The sequence below is a fragment of the Meleagris gallopavo genome, chromosome 2 (assembly GCF_905368555.1).
Source record: "Meleagris gallopavo chromosome 2, MGAL_WU_HG_1.1, whole genome shotgun sequence".
Taxonomy (NCBI): domain Eukaryota; kingdom Metazoa; phylum Chordata; class Aves; order Galliformes; family Phasianidae; genus Meleagris; species Meleagris gallopavo.
The window spans coordinates 6,981,193-7,001,330 of record NC_139405.1 but is presented as its reverse complement, the minus strand read 5'-3'; the positions used below and the strand labels follow the sequence as shown (position 1 = coordinate 7,001,330).

General features: G+C 42.6%; 1 long non-coding RNA gene across 2 annotated transcripts in view; it reads left to right on the top strand.

The window, feature by feature from the left end:
* LOC146544854 (uncharacterized) overlaps positions 1–20,138 on the top strand; it is a 312,668-nt gene that overhangs the window by 213,113 nt on the left and 79,417 nt on the right. Inside the window, exon 4 of one of the 2 annotated variants that reach the window (XR_014881835.1) lies at positions 19,791–19,893. The exons of the other annotated variant lie outside the window; for it this stretch is intronic. This is a non-coding gene — a long non-coding RNA (uncharacterized LOC146544854). The remainder of the gene's footprint in view (positions 1–19,790; positions 19,894–20,138) is intronic. 2 annotated transcript variants of the gene reach the window in all.

The following is a 20,138-nucleotide window of genomic DNA, read 5'->3' as shown; positions in this document are numbered from 1 at the left end:
AAGCCTGTGCTGATGTGCACCTGCTAAGGATCTGGCAGTGGAATGCTTGATTTTAAAAAGAAAATAATTGTGGTTGTAGTGTAAAATCAGCTTAGTTTTGAATTAGAAAACTTTAAACATTGCAGTTGCTCTAGAAATTGCATGCATCACAAGTTTGGGAGTTTGCAGTCTGCACAGATACAATTCCTTCTTGTCTTTCAGGTGAATTTGTATGATCATCTGCTTCTATGACTGTTTTGGAATATTCTCAGACTTTTCCCTAAGTGTTTTTCTTTTTTATTTATTTTCAAAGCAGTAATTAAAAATATATATATATTCTTACCAGACTATCCATCCCCTGCCCTTGAGTTTATCTCATTTAGTCCTTTCCAATAGTTCCAGGCAATAATATGAATTGGACCTACTGGTATTGTCAGACCTTGGTTGCTGTTGTCTAAGCCTCAGTTTAAACTGCCAAAAGAGAAAATTTATTCTGTAGATGACCCAAAAACTCAGTGCATTAGCTGCCACTGGGAATGCAATGTGGGCCCCTGTGTTCTGTGGTCTCCGGGAAATGTTTTCTTGTCTCTTTCTCGTCTCTTTGCCTCTCATCTCCCTCATTGTTTTCTTGCCTATATGAAGCTAAGAAGTCAGAGATGCTTCTGTTGATACTTCATCACGTGTTGCCCAAGTGCAGGCATATCCATAGGCAGCATAAAGCAGGCGCATTCACCGAGGGTTGCTTACAACATCCCTGCAGCTGATTTACATGGGCCCAGGGGAAGAACTGAACTGCAATCATGAGGAGACTCTTCAACTCCACCAAGACTCCTTCAAGGCACAGCAAAACATCCACGCCGTCTGATGGGAGAAGGTGGTTCAACTCCCCCTGCTTTTCTAAGAAGGCAGAAACAATACACTGCATATTTACATAGAATCCCCTTAAGGACATCTGTCATGCCGGAGATTAAACTGAATGTCTCTCCCCAGTTTAATGTTATGCCTTCAGGCAGTCTAAGCCCAATAGATTCAGTTACTCTGCTCCAGATCCTAGATTACTAACACAGGCAGTTTTTTATTTTCCAGAAGCATAGAACTTTTGCTTGTAAAGTACTGTCTTTGTGTGGGTTTTCTAGGCCACTTCCACTTACATTTTGGAGCCTGGCCCTGTGCTGGATTTGTGGTTAGTGTTTTTTGCATTAAATTCTAGCAGCCGCACTTTCCTCACTTCTATCTCCATATGGTGCATTAGGTGAGTTATTCAACTCATTTCCTTCCATTCATGGTGAGACACACCGCAGAAGCTGTGTTTCCATCCATCACCTTTTATCCAGAAGAAGCTTGCGTTACCCTTAGGAATCCAGCTGCCACTAAAATACTGGCCAAAGAATGGAGCTGAAAACAGTGGTTTGAATGTTATGTTGGCATCTAAAAGCAACTTTTCTTACTCGGTATTGCTCACTTTTGCTCTCCTTCCCTGGCTGAGTCCTGTGCTGTTTGCAGTAGGGAATCATTTTGTTCTGTTTCTTGCTTGCTCACTCTGTGTGGCCTGAATCATCGCTTAGCCACAGCAGTGTTTGAAAATACCTATTTATTTGTGGGAGAAAAGAAGATTCATTTAAGGAGGAAGCTGCAGTAGTTCCCCCACCAGAGGCACCACTTGGCCAGTTGACTTTACCACCAGAGACATGTCTCCATTAACACAGTCAAAGGAAGACGAATAACAGACAATTTGGAAACCTTCTGCAGGATGAAATGCCCAATTCTCAATTTTCAGAAGTCAGTTATGAACAGGGAGCTGGAAGGAACCACAGCTCTGTGCTATCCTAGCATCACCCCTGACTTGAACAGCAGACTTTTACCAGCAGCAGGTGATTCACAAAGGGAACAAAGGATTAACTCTTTTTAAGTGGCTGCTTATCAAGCCAGCTTTGCTCATTAGATGTAAAGTCCTGTATTCTGCCAGCAACTTTCATATCTGTGAGCTGAATGTCCCATCTTGTGGCAACACTTGCATTCTACAGTCTTGGGTTTGCCCATATGTCCTTAAGGCAATCCCAGTAAGCGTGGCAAGTGTGAACCCTCCTTTCTTTCACTGTTTCTCCTTGATGGTTTTAAGATTCTGTTTAGTGGTAAACCCCATGTATTATTTTGCAGTTTCCATGCATGATGCCAAGTCCACAAGTCTTAGATCAGGCTCACCCAGTTAATCCTTTGATTTCAGTCAATAATAATGACAGATGAACAAGCCTCATAACCTATCTTCCAAGAGGTTTCCAAGTGAGCAGCCCACGGTCAGCGTTACGGCTCTGCCACATATACTGTCATTCTTTCCCCTTGCTGTCTGGCTATACTTTGAAACTTGAACCTCATCAGGCAAGTGTAGAATTTGCTAGGGGACTTAAAACACCTCGTTAGCTATATGAGGGCTTTCAAGGCTCTTAACAGATTTCTCCATTAAACTCATAAATTTCTCCATAAATTCCTTTTTATATTTGAATCCTAGTCACTACCACCAACTGTGGCATCATCAAGGAATAAATTAAGGCTGTTAGGAGGCTCTTCTTGCCAGCACTTCCTATTAAAGCTCAGCTGCATTGGCTTGCAGCAGTGTAGGTGCCTGTGTACACGTCTTCATGCGGCACCTCTGGAGCCTCTCTTGCTTTCTGGCTGCTTTACAAGGAGGCTTTTGCCTCTGTCTCTCCAGCTTTCCCCGCATGTCCAAAGGGCCCAGTCCTCCCCTCACTCTCCTGCACAGTGCTGCTGTGTGGCTGGTTATGCTTATATCTTATGCAAATATACTTTAGCTTCAAAATGGTTAAACTGCATTGTGCATGAAAAAGTGGTTTGCCAAAGTGTCCCTGATGGCTGCTGATGGACTAACAGCATTCTGACGCTCAGACTCACAAAAGCAGAACCTGAGTAGTCATACTGTGTAAGATTCTGTCTGAATAAGTGGAGTGGTGTCCTCCTTGTGGATGTAAACCCAGCTTGAGAGATGCTCAAGGATAGAGTGGGATATCTTTGAAAACCTATACCTGAAAATAGATGACCCACCCAGCCCTGAATCTTTTCCAATCCAGTCTTTGTCCTCACAACATTCTTAGCATTCAAATCATCTGACTTTCAGTAGCACTTGCCAGTTCCAGAGGGTCTCTGGTGCTTCGGGGGCTGTTCATCTGTGTGGTACCCCCAGACAGATGTGTGTCTAAGAGCCACCATCTAAATGTAAAGAACTTAGCTCTGAGTTCAAAGCTCTGTAATTTGTAACTGGAAATGCTGAAGACATTCAGGTAAGAATTTCAAAGCTACAAAATCTTTAACGAGAGGTTTTGATACCTGAAGTGAGATAATTCGTGGGTCCTGCTGATTTAAACACTGGGATTCATGCAAACCTGGCATCGCTTCCAAACTGAGCTGTGTAAATACCCTGTGAGTATGAGGACGAAACTCTCCAAACCTTCTTCTGTACTCTGCAGAATTTATTCTGAACAACATGAGAAGACACATACAAAATTTTGAGGAGGGAAAGGAAGAATTTTGAAGGGCTACATCCTGCATCTAAACTCAGCTTGTAAGGAAGAGACTACGTAACCAAAACCATGACCTTGCAATTAAGGTGGATCTCTGTGAGTTCATCCAGTTCAAATTACAAAGCTGTATGACTATTTCTCATGGAAAAATCACATAGAGGATTTGAATCTGAGGGCAGGTGTCATGGCTAGGGTTTTCCTTGCTCTGCACCTGAACTTTGAATTTGAGAGAAGTAGTCAAGAGGTTGAAAGAGGTTGAAAGAACCTGGCTCTGAATTCAGCTCTATAGCTCTTGAAGTCCGTTGTGTTTTCATCATGTTCTTCCTCATCAATTACTCCAAGGCTTTTTCTTTGAGGGAAATTTAACTACACCCAGAAAGGACCATTTGCAAATGGTAGTGGATGCTTTTAAAACTCTTTTATGATGGCAAAGGTGAGGTGAGAACAGGCTGAATTCGGGGGGCGCAGATCACCACTCTGTGCAAATGTGCAGAACTTCTGCAAGCTTGGGAAGGCTGCAGAGCCGCACCAGCTGGGAGTACAGACTTGCCTTTCTATGGGAACATATGCTAATCCTGGCAAAGAACTGAAGCCCAGCTTGTGAACTGCTTACTTGCAGGGATGAGCAGTTAAAATGGCTTCCCTGGGCGTCGTAGGTGAAGAACTCCTTAGCAGCAGGAGTACCGGGTTCGCAATGCAGCCCTTAATTTTCATCCTGTAAATTGCTGCTGCTGGGTTCGCGCAGTGCTGTGAATGATCATCGTTTTACGATGGATGACCAGAGAGGATGATGCGATCTGAGGCTGAAGGGATCGATATCCGCTAACACAAAAAGAGGAAGAATTCCTTCTACCGCAGGTTGCGTTACCTCTCTCTAAAGCTTCTTCAGCTACGAAGCTGCAAAGGCAGATACGTTTCAGCAAGCCATCAAACATGATAACAGTCAGTTATGTAAACATCTGAATGTGGAGACATTTGATTCCAGTGCTGTGTGGGCAGCCTGGTTTGCAGCAGAGATTTCTAAACAGGCAATCTGGTTTTCCAGGTAATTAAAAATGTTTGCATAGGCTAGTAGATTTATCTTTTGAAACCATTTTAGCACTAGTGCTCTCCAGAGTGGTATCAGTTGACACAGTGCATAATCTAGAAGAGACTAATTGCTGCATGATTTCTAATTTTTCTGCAGTCATGTAAATGAGCTGAAGTCTGCACAGGTGGAGCCTATTAGAGTGAATGATTTTGCTCTCATGTTGTTATCTTCATTTGCTGTTGTCTTATCAACTCGAAGTAGGAAATCTGCTGTCATGAAAAGCAGGCAAGGGAACAATGTCTGACTGAAAAGTCTTGTTTCATTATTTTTTAATTCATACAGTACTACCTGCCTAATGCAGTTTTCTGATTACCATGCTAGGCAGCCAGTAATGCAGTTTTATTCAAATAAGGGAAGCAGTGCTTTAATTTAAGCTAAGAAATCATCCACATTTCTTACCAGGCAACAAGGATTGTGATTCAATAATACATGAATTTAATAATGCATAATGGTAGACTTTGCAGGTACTAAATAGCAATATCAGAATGAATCAGTATACTATGTTATTATAGGGGAGACCGTCCCCTTTGCGCATGTGCTCTGTCTCTGCTTTTCCTTCCCCTGAGCTATTTCATTCTTTAAGAGGTGAGATAAACAAACTAACTTTTAGTTCCAGAAACAAAGTATTAGAGGTTTCCTAAAACCTTTTTTGGCTGCACCGCCAGGCCCTGCAATGGGCTGTGTGCTGCTATCCCATGGTATGCTGGGCTGCAGCAGGGGATGGGAGTTAAGTGCTGCTGTTACCATCAAGAAAGTTCTCAAGAGTTCAGCAAGCACAGTCACCTGCTATCATCCAGGAAACCCTTTAATATATTATGGGATTCCATCTTCAAGGGAGCTGGCTGTGGCACCTCTTAGGAGGTCAATCCAGGACATGAATGCTCTGCTGGTTACAACCCGGTTGCTTTTCCCAATCCTAAATAGAATCACAGCTTGTACTGTCAACCATTAATATGAGGAGGTATTCTCCTTCTGTGGTGTTTCATCCCACCATGTTTCAGATAGCAATTACACTTTTGTTGTGCTGTGCTGTTCTCTAGCTGCAATCAAGTTACTTGAAATTGATCTATCTCAGGTAGATCATAATACTACATGCAGTCTCTGCATAACAAGGATGAGGGGCAGGACGAGAGGAAAAGCTGCATTCACACCATCTAATTAAAGTGGCTGGACTAGGGAGTTGACCCCCCAGGGCTTTTCCCTCTAATCCTTAGCATCTGAATCTGTCAAGGTTTCTCCTTCTGGTGCTTAGCATGGGCTATTGAGGAAGGGTGTGCTGACGTCTGGGCAGATGCTCGCTTGGCCTTCACCTCCATTCAGCAGGTAAGACTTGTGACGTGGTAGTTATCCACATGGTCCTCCCGACCATCTGTTCTCTTCTCTTTTCTGGAAAAGAAAGCATGAGGTGCTCCTTAAAGTATGACGTGAAGGCATAACTTCTCGTTCATTTTCTTCTATTTCGTGATTCTTGACTTCACATGTTTTCTTCCAGAGGTAATGCCCTTGGTCTCATACATCTTGAAAAGTCTCTGTCTCATCCTGGGCACATCTTTGAAGGATTTGGGATTGTGCTATTTTCCATTTCTTTGTCACACTTTGGTTCACTGAGTCCTGTGTTCCATCGGGTTTGCTGGGTCCATTGGTAGCTGTGTTTGTTTTAGTTGAAAATGATGTTGTCACCACAGACAGACATGAGCACCCAGATGTAAATCTAAAGGGCCAACCACTCAAGAAAAGAAGGTTTTCTATAAAAGCACTGTAGAGCAAGGGGAAAACAAAAAGAAAACCATGAGCCTGATTCTGCTCTTGCCAAAAGGGTATGTTGATCTGTTAGTTTCCATTCTCCAGCCCTCAAAAATGTTCCCTCAGTGCAATCCCATTGATTTCAATAGAATTATTCCTCATTCACACTGTCCTCACATGTTTGTAATAAAAATTCTTACCAGTGCCATTAATACCCTGCAGATTATTCAAACTGAAAGAATTTTTCAGAACAAATTCAACTTTCATCATTTATGCTCTTTGTACACTCCTACCATTTCACTCATCATGAGCAATAAAAACTTACTGATCGGTTTCACTTTTATTTACTACCCAATTAATTCCCTGGCACAATGACATCCTATTTAGGTTCATGACATTGGAGTGAATTGGGCTGAATTTTTTTTTTTTTAGGCAGCTTATTTTCATTGCTCTTTTTTTTTTTTTTTTTTTTTTTTTAAGTTGATTATGTCCTTTTATTGGCAGCTTAGGAAATAAAACATTTGTATTCCTTGGTGGTGTTTCTCCTAGTTCTAAAATGCCCTTGGGAAAGCTCTGATTAACTGTACTACATTCAAATGTAGACTGATCTAATTACTGCTTCCATACCAAGAACTTCCAAAAGACAGGATTAGATTGTTTTTAGCTTCTTTGTGTTTGGAAAGTGCTTATGTATAGTATCTGTGCATTCATGCTACATACATATATGTGCATATGGATGAGTGCACACATATAACAAGTTGTTTGGATGTTTGTTTTCTTTTTTTAAGAACTATAAAAGCTGAAATGTAGTTCCTTTTACATTTAGGCCTTTTTTCTTATATTAGTTTTCAACAGCAAATTATGCTCATCCTCTGTGGACAGAAGCTCGCTTAAAGTTGTAAAATAGATTTTCTTTTGCATTGTCCCATTCAATAAACCTCTTGTTCCATTGTGGAGTCTGTGGGAGCTTTCTCTGGGGACAAAACCAGAATGTGGAATTTATTACATATCGCCCAGTGCCCCATGTGGAGCCTTCATCTGGATTCCTTTGACACAAAAATGTGCTTTATGCCATTGCAGGGGCTTTTGAGAATTTTGAAGCAAATCCAGCTCAGAGCTGGTATATCAATGGCAAATCCTCTTAGCTCTGGTTACAGGAGATCAGGATGCTATTTCAGCATTCATATTTGGGAGCTGTTCCATTAACACCTACAACAGTAGATACGGATATATAGTTGGCTGCTGCTTAGGAGGATCTATTTGGTGACTTATCATGAAGGCAAAGTATTGAATTCTGCTCTTACTTGTGCCTATGTATCTCCACAGAGTTTGCTAGCTTAATATTTGTAGCATTACCATCATCACTCTGCCAATGCAGGGCACCTAGCTCAAAGCAAAACACTGTCTTCAATCATCAGCATTGTACCATGCTAAGAACCTTATATCCTTAAAATGTTCTCATCCAGCTGTATGGTCTTCAGATATGGGTGTACTGCAGTGACTAATCCCACTCATCAGCACTGACCTACCATGCCGTGTGTCCTTTTTCTGCCCCATGTCGCTCATGGCTTGCACCCCCTGTGGCCTGCTCGTGTAAGAATCCATGGGGTCAGGACAAGAAGTACTTTTGTAAGGGCACTATTCACAGAGAGTGATGTCAGGAGGCTTCTTGCATGTTTGCTTCTTGCAAACCGAAATAACATTCATAATGTTTTGTGTAGTGTGTTCACAGAGTGTCTTGTAAGCAAAGAGCTGCTCACCAGCTGTTGGGTTTGGAGAGGTGGGTAGCTGGGGGTGGGGTGATGAGCTTGGCAACCACAAAGAAATGGAATGCTACAAATGACATGAACAGAGACATGGCTCAGCTGTGTACGTAGGTGTGCTAAGAAGTTGGTAGCAAATAGAGAACAAAATTACCCAGAGAAGTTGTTTTCTCTAGCAAGTCCTAATTAGGGGCTATCAAAGCTGTTTTATGGTAGTATTGAAAAAGATATTTGATATTTTCCCTTGAATGTGGGACAAGTTTCCAGGGATTATAATTGTAACTCAGGAATGAGCTCAGCAGTGAATTTTACAGTTTAGCACTTATCAACTTTAATCCTTTCCCACTGTCTGAGCATCCTGCATAAGCTCATCTGAAAGCCTTGAAGAATTGAAAGCCTTGGGAATTACAGCTGGAGAACACAAAGCTGACTCACTGGTGGGATGCAAGCTCTGCTGCCTCATTGCTTGCTTTGGGTTTGCATTGCCTGTTTTAAAAGTCCATGGTCCAGAAGGTTGCAGAGATGAGTGGTACTTCTGCATGTCCTAATGTTTCCTGGTACATAATGAAGGAAATCATTTCTGCTGATGTAACATTAACTCAGCAGTAATAATATTGGTCAAAGAGCAGAAGTGGTGGTGAAGAACTGAGGCTGCTTGTATGTATGAGGAATCATACATGGTCGACCATTTATATATTTTAAACACTTCTTAAATAAGGCCATCCCTTCTTAAACATCAAAAAGTCTAATATATAATTTAATTTGAACTGCTATTATCCTGCCTTTCTTGAGAAAAGCTACCCACCTTTTGTATCAGAAGTTCTCTAATGAGGTGAATTTCTGTCCTCATTGTCAGTTCATCCATTTTTTTTCAGCTGTGAATCTTGTGATACTTGATGTTTTGAGTTTCCTTTTGTATTTCCCTTGATCTCTAAGTTCCTGGAATAATGTGTTCAAATAAAATCCCCAGCTTTCACTTGAAGGGCTGCCACTCTTGGCTGTGGAAAAGACCATGAGAATGTGACCATTAGAGTGTGTCACATACATGAAGGCGTATAAAAGGGCTTTAAATAGATGGGTTTTAGCATATCACTCTTTCTCATATTATTGCACGATTTTTGGACGACTCTCCTATGATTCTGAGATGCAAGAGATTGGCAATCTTGCTTTCTTTAGTGGGTGTTGAAGGAGTGGGTTCTTTTTTTTTTCTTTTCTTTTCAGTAAGAGCTTTTTTCATCTTTCGATTTGGAGCTTTCTTTTAGGCTCAGTCACTCAGTCAGGATTCACTTTTTACCCTGAAGTTGAAACTCAATTTTTTTTACTTGTTTGATAGTTGAGGGCACCTTGTAGGAGTTGGCTCACAGTACTCCTTCAGAGAAGAGACAGTCTGTCCTAAAAGCCTGCATACTTCATTTTGTTTGCAGAGCCTGAAGCTTTTCATCTCATTGCCTGGACATAAGGGTAAAATCCAATCTTTACAATTTACCACTCTCTATTTGTCAGCATGACTCTGAGCAAAACACTAACAGTTCTGTAAAGCCATTACCCTCTTCTTGGGCCACTGAGAGGATACAGAACCTCTGGAAGTCACTTCTTATTTATGCCCTAGACCTAGGCTGGAGGTTAGGACTGTATTAAGGAGTATGTTCTCACATGCTTTCCTGTCCATGTACTCCCCTGAAGACATTACTGAAGACAGAATTTTGATGAGGTCCAGAATTGCCTTCCTACAACCCAACTGGATTGCCTCTGGGGAGTATGAAGTCCTCAGGGCTGCCTCGGAAGGACTGTTTTTTCTGGGACTTTCCTCATGTTCCTCTCCTGCTCATGCTAGCTCAGATGATGAGTTTGGAGCAGGACAGGACTGTGCCAGCTATTTGGTCCTGAGGGTATGAGTTAAATATCAGGAAATATGTTGTTTCCACTGGTGAGGATGAGAAGGGACCTGCTGGAGGTGAAGAGAAGCTCCAAGCACACAGCTTTGAGGAGAGCAAGGCTGGTTACAGTTGGAGAGTGCATCTGTGTATCCCACAGACTGTTTTGGCAGCATCAGCAGCTGCTTGGGGACATTTCTTCTCTGGATTTGGCATACTGGGGTGACCCCATCTGGAGCTTGTTGGGCTTAGGGGGCAACAGCTGTCTCTGGCACATCTCTGACTCCATGGGGAAGAATATGCCAGAGGCTTCTCTGGGCTCTGGGACATCCTTCCCTCCCAGTGCACTTGTTTCTTCTGCTGTACTCTGTGCCCCTCCTGGTAATGCTCTCTGCTCCCATTAGTATCCTGGCAGCGTGTGACAGGGATGTGATCCGGAGCTATTGCTGTCTTCATTGCTCCATGGGCACACCAGGACTGTGTTCTGGAACAACATTTAATTAAAGATAAAGCACTCCAGAACAAGGATGAAACAGAGCATTATAAAATCAATGTTAGCAATCTGTTTAAAGGGCAAAGTTGTACAAGGCTTGAGTGACAAGATTTCTTCTTACTGCACCAGTCTCCATTTTATAGTTTGATCTCCAGATGGCTGTGATTATTCTCAATCTGGAAAAAGTATATTAATGAAGATTTTTTAAAACTGCATGTGATATGAATTCCCTTTGTAATTGAAGCTATCATTTTTTTTTTCTTCATTTTGTTCAAAGATAAATTCACCAGGGAATTGCAGCCCCTTCCTACCAGATAGAATTGACATCATTTGCTTAGCTTGAAAGCTACACCATTTTGAAATGCAGGATAATTTTTTCTTTGAACAACCAGATAAATAAGAGAAAATCTTGCTGTTGTTCATTGGAGTGTTGACTCTTGGAGAATTATTCAGCCCATGAGAAGACAGTTTTGTACTGTATTGAAATGATTATAGTAGAAGTAAAGCCAAAAATGCTGGTGCAGGAAAGGCATGCACTGGGCTAGCAAAGATTTCTTCTGACCTGGTATAATGGGGGAGGAAACTGTTGGAAGGAGATTGGCTTGTTTCAGCAGGAGAGAAAAAAACCCACAAGTAATTACTTCAGACCAATAATTTCTCGTGTGTGCATACAATAGCCCATCTTCTTCCTTCTTTCCTTCTTTCCTTTCTTCCTTCCATCCATCCATCCATCCATCCATCCATCCATCCATCCATCCATCCATCCATCTTCTTCCTTGCTGCGGCTTGCCTGACATTGTTGCCTCCTGGCTCTGCCCTCTTCTTGGGAAGTGAGGAGATGAGAAAATAAGAGAAGATCAGTTCCTCTTTCTTGCACAGCTGCCACTTCTGCCTCCTTGCAGTAACTACTTTAACAAACCATGCTGGAATTCTCCTTTTGTAGTTGATAGGTCCCAAAGATTTTGGGGGCAAGGCAGACCCCATGCTTGGCTCTCATTGCTGCAGCTCTTTACCTTTTATCAAATTTGTTGTGGCTTGCAGTGCACTGCATTCTTTCTCCCAGCAACCTCAATACAGGACATTGGTTCAAACAAAGTCTTTCTCGATAAGGAAACTCTGTATCACAGTATATTACCGTTGCTTTTGGAAGAAGTAAGTGGAGAACTTCTTCTATTTTGTCATTTCACATTGAAGGAAAGAGAACATCACGTTGAAATCAAATTTCCATGAGCAATAATGACAGAGCATTTAAACATCTCATTTAAAAACTCTTCCTTGGTTATACTTCTCTCCTGAGAAAACTCCTTTCTGAATGCCAGAGGACACCGTTTATTGTGGCAGCACTGTCCTCAGGGCAGACAGAAATGGTGTTTATAGAAATAAGGAGTTCTGGAAGGTTTTGTTTTGTTTTGATCTCTCCTCTCCTCTCCTCTCCTCTCCTCTCCTCTCCTCTCCTCTCCTCTCCTCTCCTCTCCTCTCCTCTCCTCTCCTCTCCTCTCCCCTCCTCTCCTCTCCTCTCCTCTCCTCTCCTTATAATGTCAGAGCCACTTTGCAAAAGCTGTGTCTCTGAATCTAAAGGGCTGAGTTGCATGCTCTGATCATTCTTTTTGGCCAAAGCTTTATTTGGATGCAACCCACAAAGAACTTTGTGGTTATTGCAAATCCAAGAGTGGATGAGCTGCAAGTTCCAAACCAGCTGGACTCATGTAGAGTTGCTTTGTGAGGGTGAAAGAGCATTCATAAAAATTTGAACTTGATTCAACGTCTGTTTATTCACCCTGCTCCCAGGATTAGCAGACTTAACTTCTGTGACCTGCTCTCGGGCGGTGCTCGGTGATACACTGCTTAAGTGACTCAGGGGGAAGGTGATTTTGTGGTTTTGCAGGAGAGAATCTGGCTTGTCCTGTAGATCAGCAAGTCATCAGGGTTACCATGCTGGTTTGTGTGCTAAAAGTTTCGTTCCCTCAGCATGGAAACATGGCTGCTTCTGCAATGACAGTGAACCTGCCCAAAAATGTGCCAATTCACAAGATTTGTAACTGAATTTGTATTGTTAAAGAGTAGAAGAAATTAATTAGACCAAATTGAGTCTTTGACTATCATGACTCTTTTCATAACAGTGTAGGTCATCCTGCCCATGGAGACTGGCTCTTTTGCTCTTAAGGAGCAGAGACTCCTTGCTTGGATCAAGCATCCACAGCCCAACCATGGGGAGGAGATATGTGACTGCTCTGAGAGTCACAGCCTCTCCTCCCCATTGAACTTAATCCGCTTTTTGAATTCTCTTCCAGCTCTTCTTACCATGCTGCTCTCCACCCAGCTCCCTGCCTGCCTTTCCTCATGACATGTGTCCCCTCCTGGCAAAGGCCATGTGGTCCACAGAGAAGATGGGGATCTTCTCCTCACTCCTGGGCACACAGAGTGTCCTGCTGGCTGTAGAGCTCACCTGCATACTAGCATCCTTGCAATGAGATGGATGCCACGACCAACCTACGAATACTATGGTCATCGAGGGGGGACAGACCCTCTCAGCTGCTTTCAAGAAGAGAGCTGTGCTTTGTTGCTTTGCTTAATGCGACCCTGATGAGCTCCTCATAGCAAATTGCTAGGTTGTTGGAGGGTTTGGTTGTGTCAATTTTTAAATTTTATTTTTAACTTCCTGACTTTTGAGAAAAGGAATGCATCAAGGGAAGATGAAGGATGTAAGGAAGTAGCACCATTGAGATTAAAGGGACCAAATTTTACCAGCAATCACAGCAAATATCTGACTTGCTTAAGTGAAGCCAATTACTGTATTATTGCCTCCTTTTGCACTATGCACAGTAGGGATGTCACTGGATAATGGTTTGCATGTAGAGTTAATCACTTTGATGCATTTCTGACTGATCCCAGCAAATTATGTTTTGGTTCCACTATATTAAACACAAGAGCAGGGGATTATCATTAATAAATCTAAGGCACAGCATGCATAAATCTTGAATAAATCAAATATCAATTACATAGGCAGTATCTGCTGACATCTGCTTTCATCAAATAATATATTTGAAATAGATTTTATTTCATTTTGTCAGAGTCAAAGAAATGTTAGACCAGTGTGCAAAGACCCTTACTCCAAAGCGCTGGGTATGTAGGTGTGCTATTGCTTGCTGAGCAGCACAAATCAGCTTTTTTTTTTTCTTTAATTGCTTTTCATTTTTCTACATAAATAGCACATTGGTTTCATAGGGTGTCAGGTGGCAAAGAGAGGACTCATACCTTTTAGGAAAGGTTCTTCTGCGCATGTCTGTTGCTAAGTTCTGCTTCCAAATGATTTCTTGGCGTTGCTTCTGGTTAGGCGGCCATCTGTTAGCAACCTTTTCATGCAAGGGGTGGTTGGGTGGGGTGACTTCAGCCTGGGATTTACCGGGGAATTGAGGCAGGTGGAAAGAAAGTTAGTTAATGCCAGATTTCAGGGGAATTACAGAAAGGAAGGATTAGGTGCGGGCTGAGCCAGGAGCCTGTGAGTGCTGGGAGGCCTGTGGGCAGGGTAAGTATTTATCACCCCACACAGCACCTCCCTGTCAGGGGTAGGAGGAGTGTCCTCAGCTTGTAGCAACACGCAGTGCAGGAGTCTGCGCCCACATCCATGCCCAACCTGGTGTTGCCCTGGGGCAGGGGGCTGAGCAAGCCCTCCAAAAGGTGCAGTGGAAGTAATCTGAAGGAACGTGGTGTTGGCATGTTGGTGAAGCGTCTTCAAGTACTTTGTCTCCTCCTTTAGCCTCCTTCTCCTCCTGCAGAGACCTCTGCATATGCAAATTTCATTTCACAAGCTCTCGGGATAGAATCACAGAATTGTTTCAGTTGGAAGAGACCTTTAAAGGCCATCTAGTCTTACTCTCCTGCACTGATCAGAGACACCTACAACACCAACAGGGGCTCAGAGCCCTGTCCAGCCTGACCCTGAATGTCTCCAGGGATGGGGCACCACCACCTCCCTCGGCAACATGTGCCAGTTCCTCCCCATCATTATTGTAAAAACTTCTTCTTTATCTAAAACTCTTTCAGCATGAAACCATTTCCCCTTGTCCCATCACCACAGATTTTGCTGAAGAGTTTGTTCCCTTCCTGCTTACAGCCCCCCTTTAGGTACTGAAATGCCTCTATCAGATCGCCTCAGAGGCTTCTCTTCTCTGGGCTGAACAACCCCAGCTCTCATCCTCTCCTCACAGAGGGGCAGATCCTGTCCCTCTCCCTGCTGGCTGCGCTGCTTTGGATGCAGCCTAGGATGCACTTGGCTCTCTGAGTTGCAAGGGCACAAGGTGCTGGCTCATGTCCAGCTGCCATCCACCAGTTCCTCCAGGCTCTTCTTGGCAAGGCTGTGCTCCATCCTTACATCCCCAAGACTGTAATGACTGTGGAGGTCGCCACAACCTTGGTGCAAGATCTTGCACTTGGCTTTGTTGAACCTCATGATGTTCGCCTGGGCCCACTGCTCAGCCTGTCTAGGTCTCTCTGAGTAGCAAACAATGCATCTCAAGACCTTGGGACATACCAGCCAGCTTCTGTAGGGTTTTACATAATGGTAACTTCAAGGGGTTCTAAAATATGTGCATACACCAGAAGAATGAGGACATACATGTGGATTTAGTCATCTGATATTACTGCACCTTTTGTAAGGTGTGAACATTTGTGAACTAATTTTTTTTCTTTCTAGGACTCTATTGAGCATGTTAATTCACAGGAAATGTGTAGACCTGAAAATTATCCTCCATTAATTCCACACCAAAATAAAAATAGTAATGCTTTTTGTATTTAGAAAGACCTGATGGCAGCTAAATTAGTGATTTCAGCAACTATAAAAATATCTTAGGTTATAAATCCACAGAACTGAAAGAATTGCTATCCTGTGGATTCATATATTTAAATAGACCTTATTTTCTCTTGTGCATAGCCCTGAAATGTACTGGGAGCCACTGCTCCAATTTGCAGCAAGTGCAAACCTTCGTCCTTCTGATTCCCACAGTAGCAGCAGCGGGGCTGTGGGCAGCACAGCTCTCAGCGTGTGCAAAGTGAGGTGGTGTATGTGTGAAGAATTTATAGAAGGACTGTCCCTTGGGAAGTGTTTTGAAAATATCTGACACTTGATATAATCTACTGCATTCTGAATGCAAAAGGAGGAAAAAAAGCTCTTCAGAAGTGTTTTTCTGAGCCCCAGGGATGTCCTCTGGCAGAGATGGTCCGTCTGTATCCAGAGAGAGGAGGAACTCCACTGCAACTCGGAGAAATAAATACAATAAAATAGAAAATGACACAAGTGCTGCTTTTGTTTTGGTGGTAGGAATACTCAAGGTCTTTGGCAAGCACACCTCAGGCTCATATTCAAGTCTGATTCCTTTCTTAAAAGAGAATAAATTAAAATATAAAGCTTTAAGTTCTCTTCTCAGCTGCCTGATACAATTCCCATTGCCTTCTGTGGGTGTTACACCTGAGCAGTTAGAAGCAGGATCTTGTTCCCCCTGCAATTTAACGAGTCCTATTACTGCTGTCAGGTGTCATGATACGAATCTGGGGGTGGCAATATGGATTTGCAGTGGTGTAACCGTGTGTAATACTTATCGTGGTGCAGATAAGAACATGTTCAGCTTTTGCCCATCAATTTTTCTTACACGCGTTAATTTTTTGGTAGAGTGTTGGAGAGAATGCACAGTAAGAACTAGATGGCAAGGCAGAGATCTGTCTGAGGAAGGGCTCTGGGGTGTTGTAAGAGAACTTACACTGCTTCATACGTCTTTCTGTAGGAAAACCAGTCCTGTCCCATGCTGCTCCGCCACAGCATCAAGAGAGGCCACAAGAAGAGGTGGTGTCTCCACTTTTGCTTTCACAGAGCTTGAAATCTTATTCTTGCTTTGATGAAGGTGTTGGTACGTGCAGAACCTTGTGTCCATTCTGTGTTCACGTGTGTCCATGTTCCAGTGGGAGCGGAAAGCCGAGACCAGGGAGGGATTTCACAGCCAACATTTGCAGCCAAGTCACATTTCACATACACTGAGTACAAGGAGAATGGTATTTTTAATTTGATTTTTATAGAGAATCGTTTCTTTTTTTTTCTTTTTTGTCCTTTGAGGAGGCACACGAAACATGGATTTCTTAACACTGTATCACAACCACCTTGCCCACAATTAGTCAGCAAAGCAGCTGTTCTATTTCATATGTTTTCATTCTTTACTAATTTTTTTAAAAAAATCTTAATGGAACCTCATCTGCTGAGTCCACTGCTGTAGGCTACCAGTCAGGAATGAATCCGAATGTTGAACTGTGTTATATCATTAGAAGAAAGAAGAGAGGGAAAGGTGAAGGGAAAGGAGGAGCAAGCACAAGAGGTCATGCATACCCCATCTGGATGCTCGTGCTATCTGTGAGATAGATGAGAGCATCCTAAATGGCCAGCAAGGACAACGTTCCTCACTGTTGCTTCTTGTCTCTGTGGCTTGTCCCAGTCTCTCTGGTCCCATGTCACCCACACAGCTTGAGATCTTTGTGTGTGTGCCGTGGTTTTCAAGGAGGTGACAAAAATGACCGCTGTGGCTGAGCAGTAACCTTCCCTGATATGAGTTTGTCCATAAGATTGCATGGGATTTGTGATGAAAAGAAAATATATGAGTTTTGTGTAAGATGGTAAAAGATGGAAAATGCTGCTGTTTCTGTGACCTTGTTTCTTTTTCTACTAGTTTAATTGGTATCTAGCAATTATTTAAAGTGGCTAGCAATGATAACACAAGTATTTACAGTCATTAGCAACTCCTCGTGTTGGAAAATAAGCCTACTGAATATTAAATTAACTCAGAGTGCTTAATTAATACTATCTCAGGGCTGTCCTAAGGATATTTCCCTATTCCATGGGTCTACATAGATGACAGAGAGCACACTCATAAGCTACAGTGAGGTCTTGAACTCAGTTGGCATGAGGTGTTATTGAAAGCAGGAAGTTTTGCTTTGTGCAGATGGTCTGCAAGGCCCTACTTCTGCAAGAATGAACATGGCAGACTTCCCAGATCTGTTTTATTTGTTTATTTATTTATATGTACAGACACATATATAGTCAGCCTTTCAGTTAATTAGCTAATGTTTGTAAAGTGCTTTGAGGATTAAGTGCTACATAAGTGCTAATTATTATCATTATTATTAGCTCTCAGTATGCTTTAGTAGACAAGGTCAACCAGGAAGACAGCAAGAAAGAATGTATCTGCTAAGGAAGGCTGGTAGCCTGCTTGCTCTTATTTTTTCACCCTTCAATAAGAAAAAAATGGGGCTGGGCAATAGGATGCACTTCCTTAATGGTGCAGATTAGTGAAACACTCACCTGATTGCCCAGGAAGTCCAGTGTCTGTCCATGCTCAGCCTTAGGAGTAGGATAGGCAAACCTCTGTTTGGTGTAATAAGAGTGATGCAGTGCCTATGCCGAGTGCCCTTCAGTCTTCTTTAAGATTTACAGACCTCATAAGATCCCTTCAGAGCAAATTCATGTTTGCATTTGGTATATACACTCATAAATACATTCGAAGACGTTCATGTGTACATATCTTTCCCTAAGATAGAAGGAAAAAAGTGAAGGAATGGAAGGTTACAGAGAGGCCAAGAAGCTTGGCATCACACTCCATAAGTTTAGGCCAGAACTGTAAGTAGTGTAGCAAATCTCATTTATTTAATTCTAGGGATCAGACCTTTAATTGCTCTCAGGTGCTTATTTCCACCCTTGTACACAGGTGACTGCAATAACATGGATGTGTGTAGTGCATCTGATGGGACATTTGATTAAGTGTAACTTCTTATCTTCAAGCGTTTTAATTGCTGGCAGGCAGAAACTGGTTCTCAAAAGTTCTGTTAGCCAATATGGAACTGTTACTCCTCGTATTCTTTGCTGAGTGAAGATGCATAACGTGGACCTTTTGTTTATCTCCTTTGTGAAAGCTGTGTTGAAGGCTCTGCACACGTCTGCATGTAGCACACACCTTCCTCCAGCAAACCCTCACGTTGCTACCAGCAGAGCATGGGGAAATGGAGTCCTGTGCACATGGAACACCTGTGCTTGTTTAGATAGGACCAATAGTGCCTGAGACAAACGGGTGCAGTTGGCCCTTCCAGGATGTTTGTATTCAACTCTTGGACAACCTTCAGGGGCTGGATGCAGGTTGCAGCCCAGCACAGCAGTCTTCTGCTAAAAAATATGAATGGAGAAAAGAAAGAAAATTAGTTAAAGCACTAGAAGTGGTAAATATAAAGCACTGCTTTCATTTTAATATGATTTCCTTTCCTAGTCACTGCGGGGGATTTTTATTAACTCCCTTTTAGCTTGCAAGTCTTTTAAATGACTTTAAATAAATAGGATAAATGTTCATTGGGAGATGAAGGAAATGAAGTGAGCTGAGCTGAGCTGAGCTGGAGTTGCTGTTTCTGCTCTTGCAGCTCAAGCCTTTCTCTGTGAAGGCAAAGCAGACGGATGGGGAAGGGGGAGGCTGAGCCCAGGGCATGGTCAGCACCAGAGACAGAAGCTGTGCTTGCTGTGATTGCTGCTGGCTGCAGTCCTTCCTGCCTGCTGCCCCAAAACCTGACAGCTGCACCCAGCCTCTGGTGATGCTGTTTCTCACTCCTTGTACTGTTTGTGGTCACAGACACCTGACAAAAGATGAAGTCTCACCTGGCACTGGGAATACTTCTGCATAAGGACAGCAGAAGTCAGGGGGAAGCAGAAGGTGGTTAGCAGAGGGGAGGGAGTGGTGTGAAGCTGAGGCAGAGGTCAGTGGTGCAGGGTGACACCAAAACCTATAAAGATGGTGGTGTTGTTGGGGTCCTACCTTCTTGTTCATTTGGGTCAGGATCCAAATGGTCACTGTCAGCCATGCCTCTTTGCTGTGGTGCTGGGCTAGGAAAGGTAGCAACTGGTGAGCCCCATCCCAAGTGCTTCAGCTCACACTATTGGTCTCTTACTCCTAATTTCTGATCATCTTTCTCCCTTCCCATAGATTACTCTCTTTCCCTTCTAACCTTCACACTGTCCCTGGAAGGGTTATAGGTCAGTAAGACTTGCCCAGGTGGGATGCATTCAACTTAAAAAAGCAGAGGAGGGATGGATAATGAAACTCCCTCCTGGCTCACTCCTGAGCTCAAGGAAACTTGTAATGGTGTTTTGCAGACCCTAAAAGTATGCATGCCCTGAAAGCTTCATTGTGGCAGTATGCATATCTCTACATGTTTTGCTGTGCTTGAATTTGACTAAATTTATGTCTGACACATCTCACAACTCTGATAGGTCTTTCTGGACTTGTTCTCTGCACCTAGGTCAAGCTGAAGCTGTGGGCCTTTTGTTTGCTGTCTCTGATGACCAGTATCCCAAATTCACTTTACTGTGCCATGTTCTGTGCGCCATCAGCTTTTCTAATGAGTGAGTGATCACTGTTTGGGGTGAAATGGGGTAGTTAGCTGAAGGAAGTTATGCATAGATAGGTTGTATTATATAGTTTTATGTTTAAATTTAATATGCACGCATACATATGTATAATGAGCAAATGTTATATGCATGTGTCTGTTATATATTATATTGCCATAGCATTTTATTATATAATTATATATGATCACATAATTAAAATATTGTGATTATTGAGTAATTAATAACATATTATAGTATAA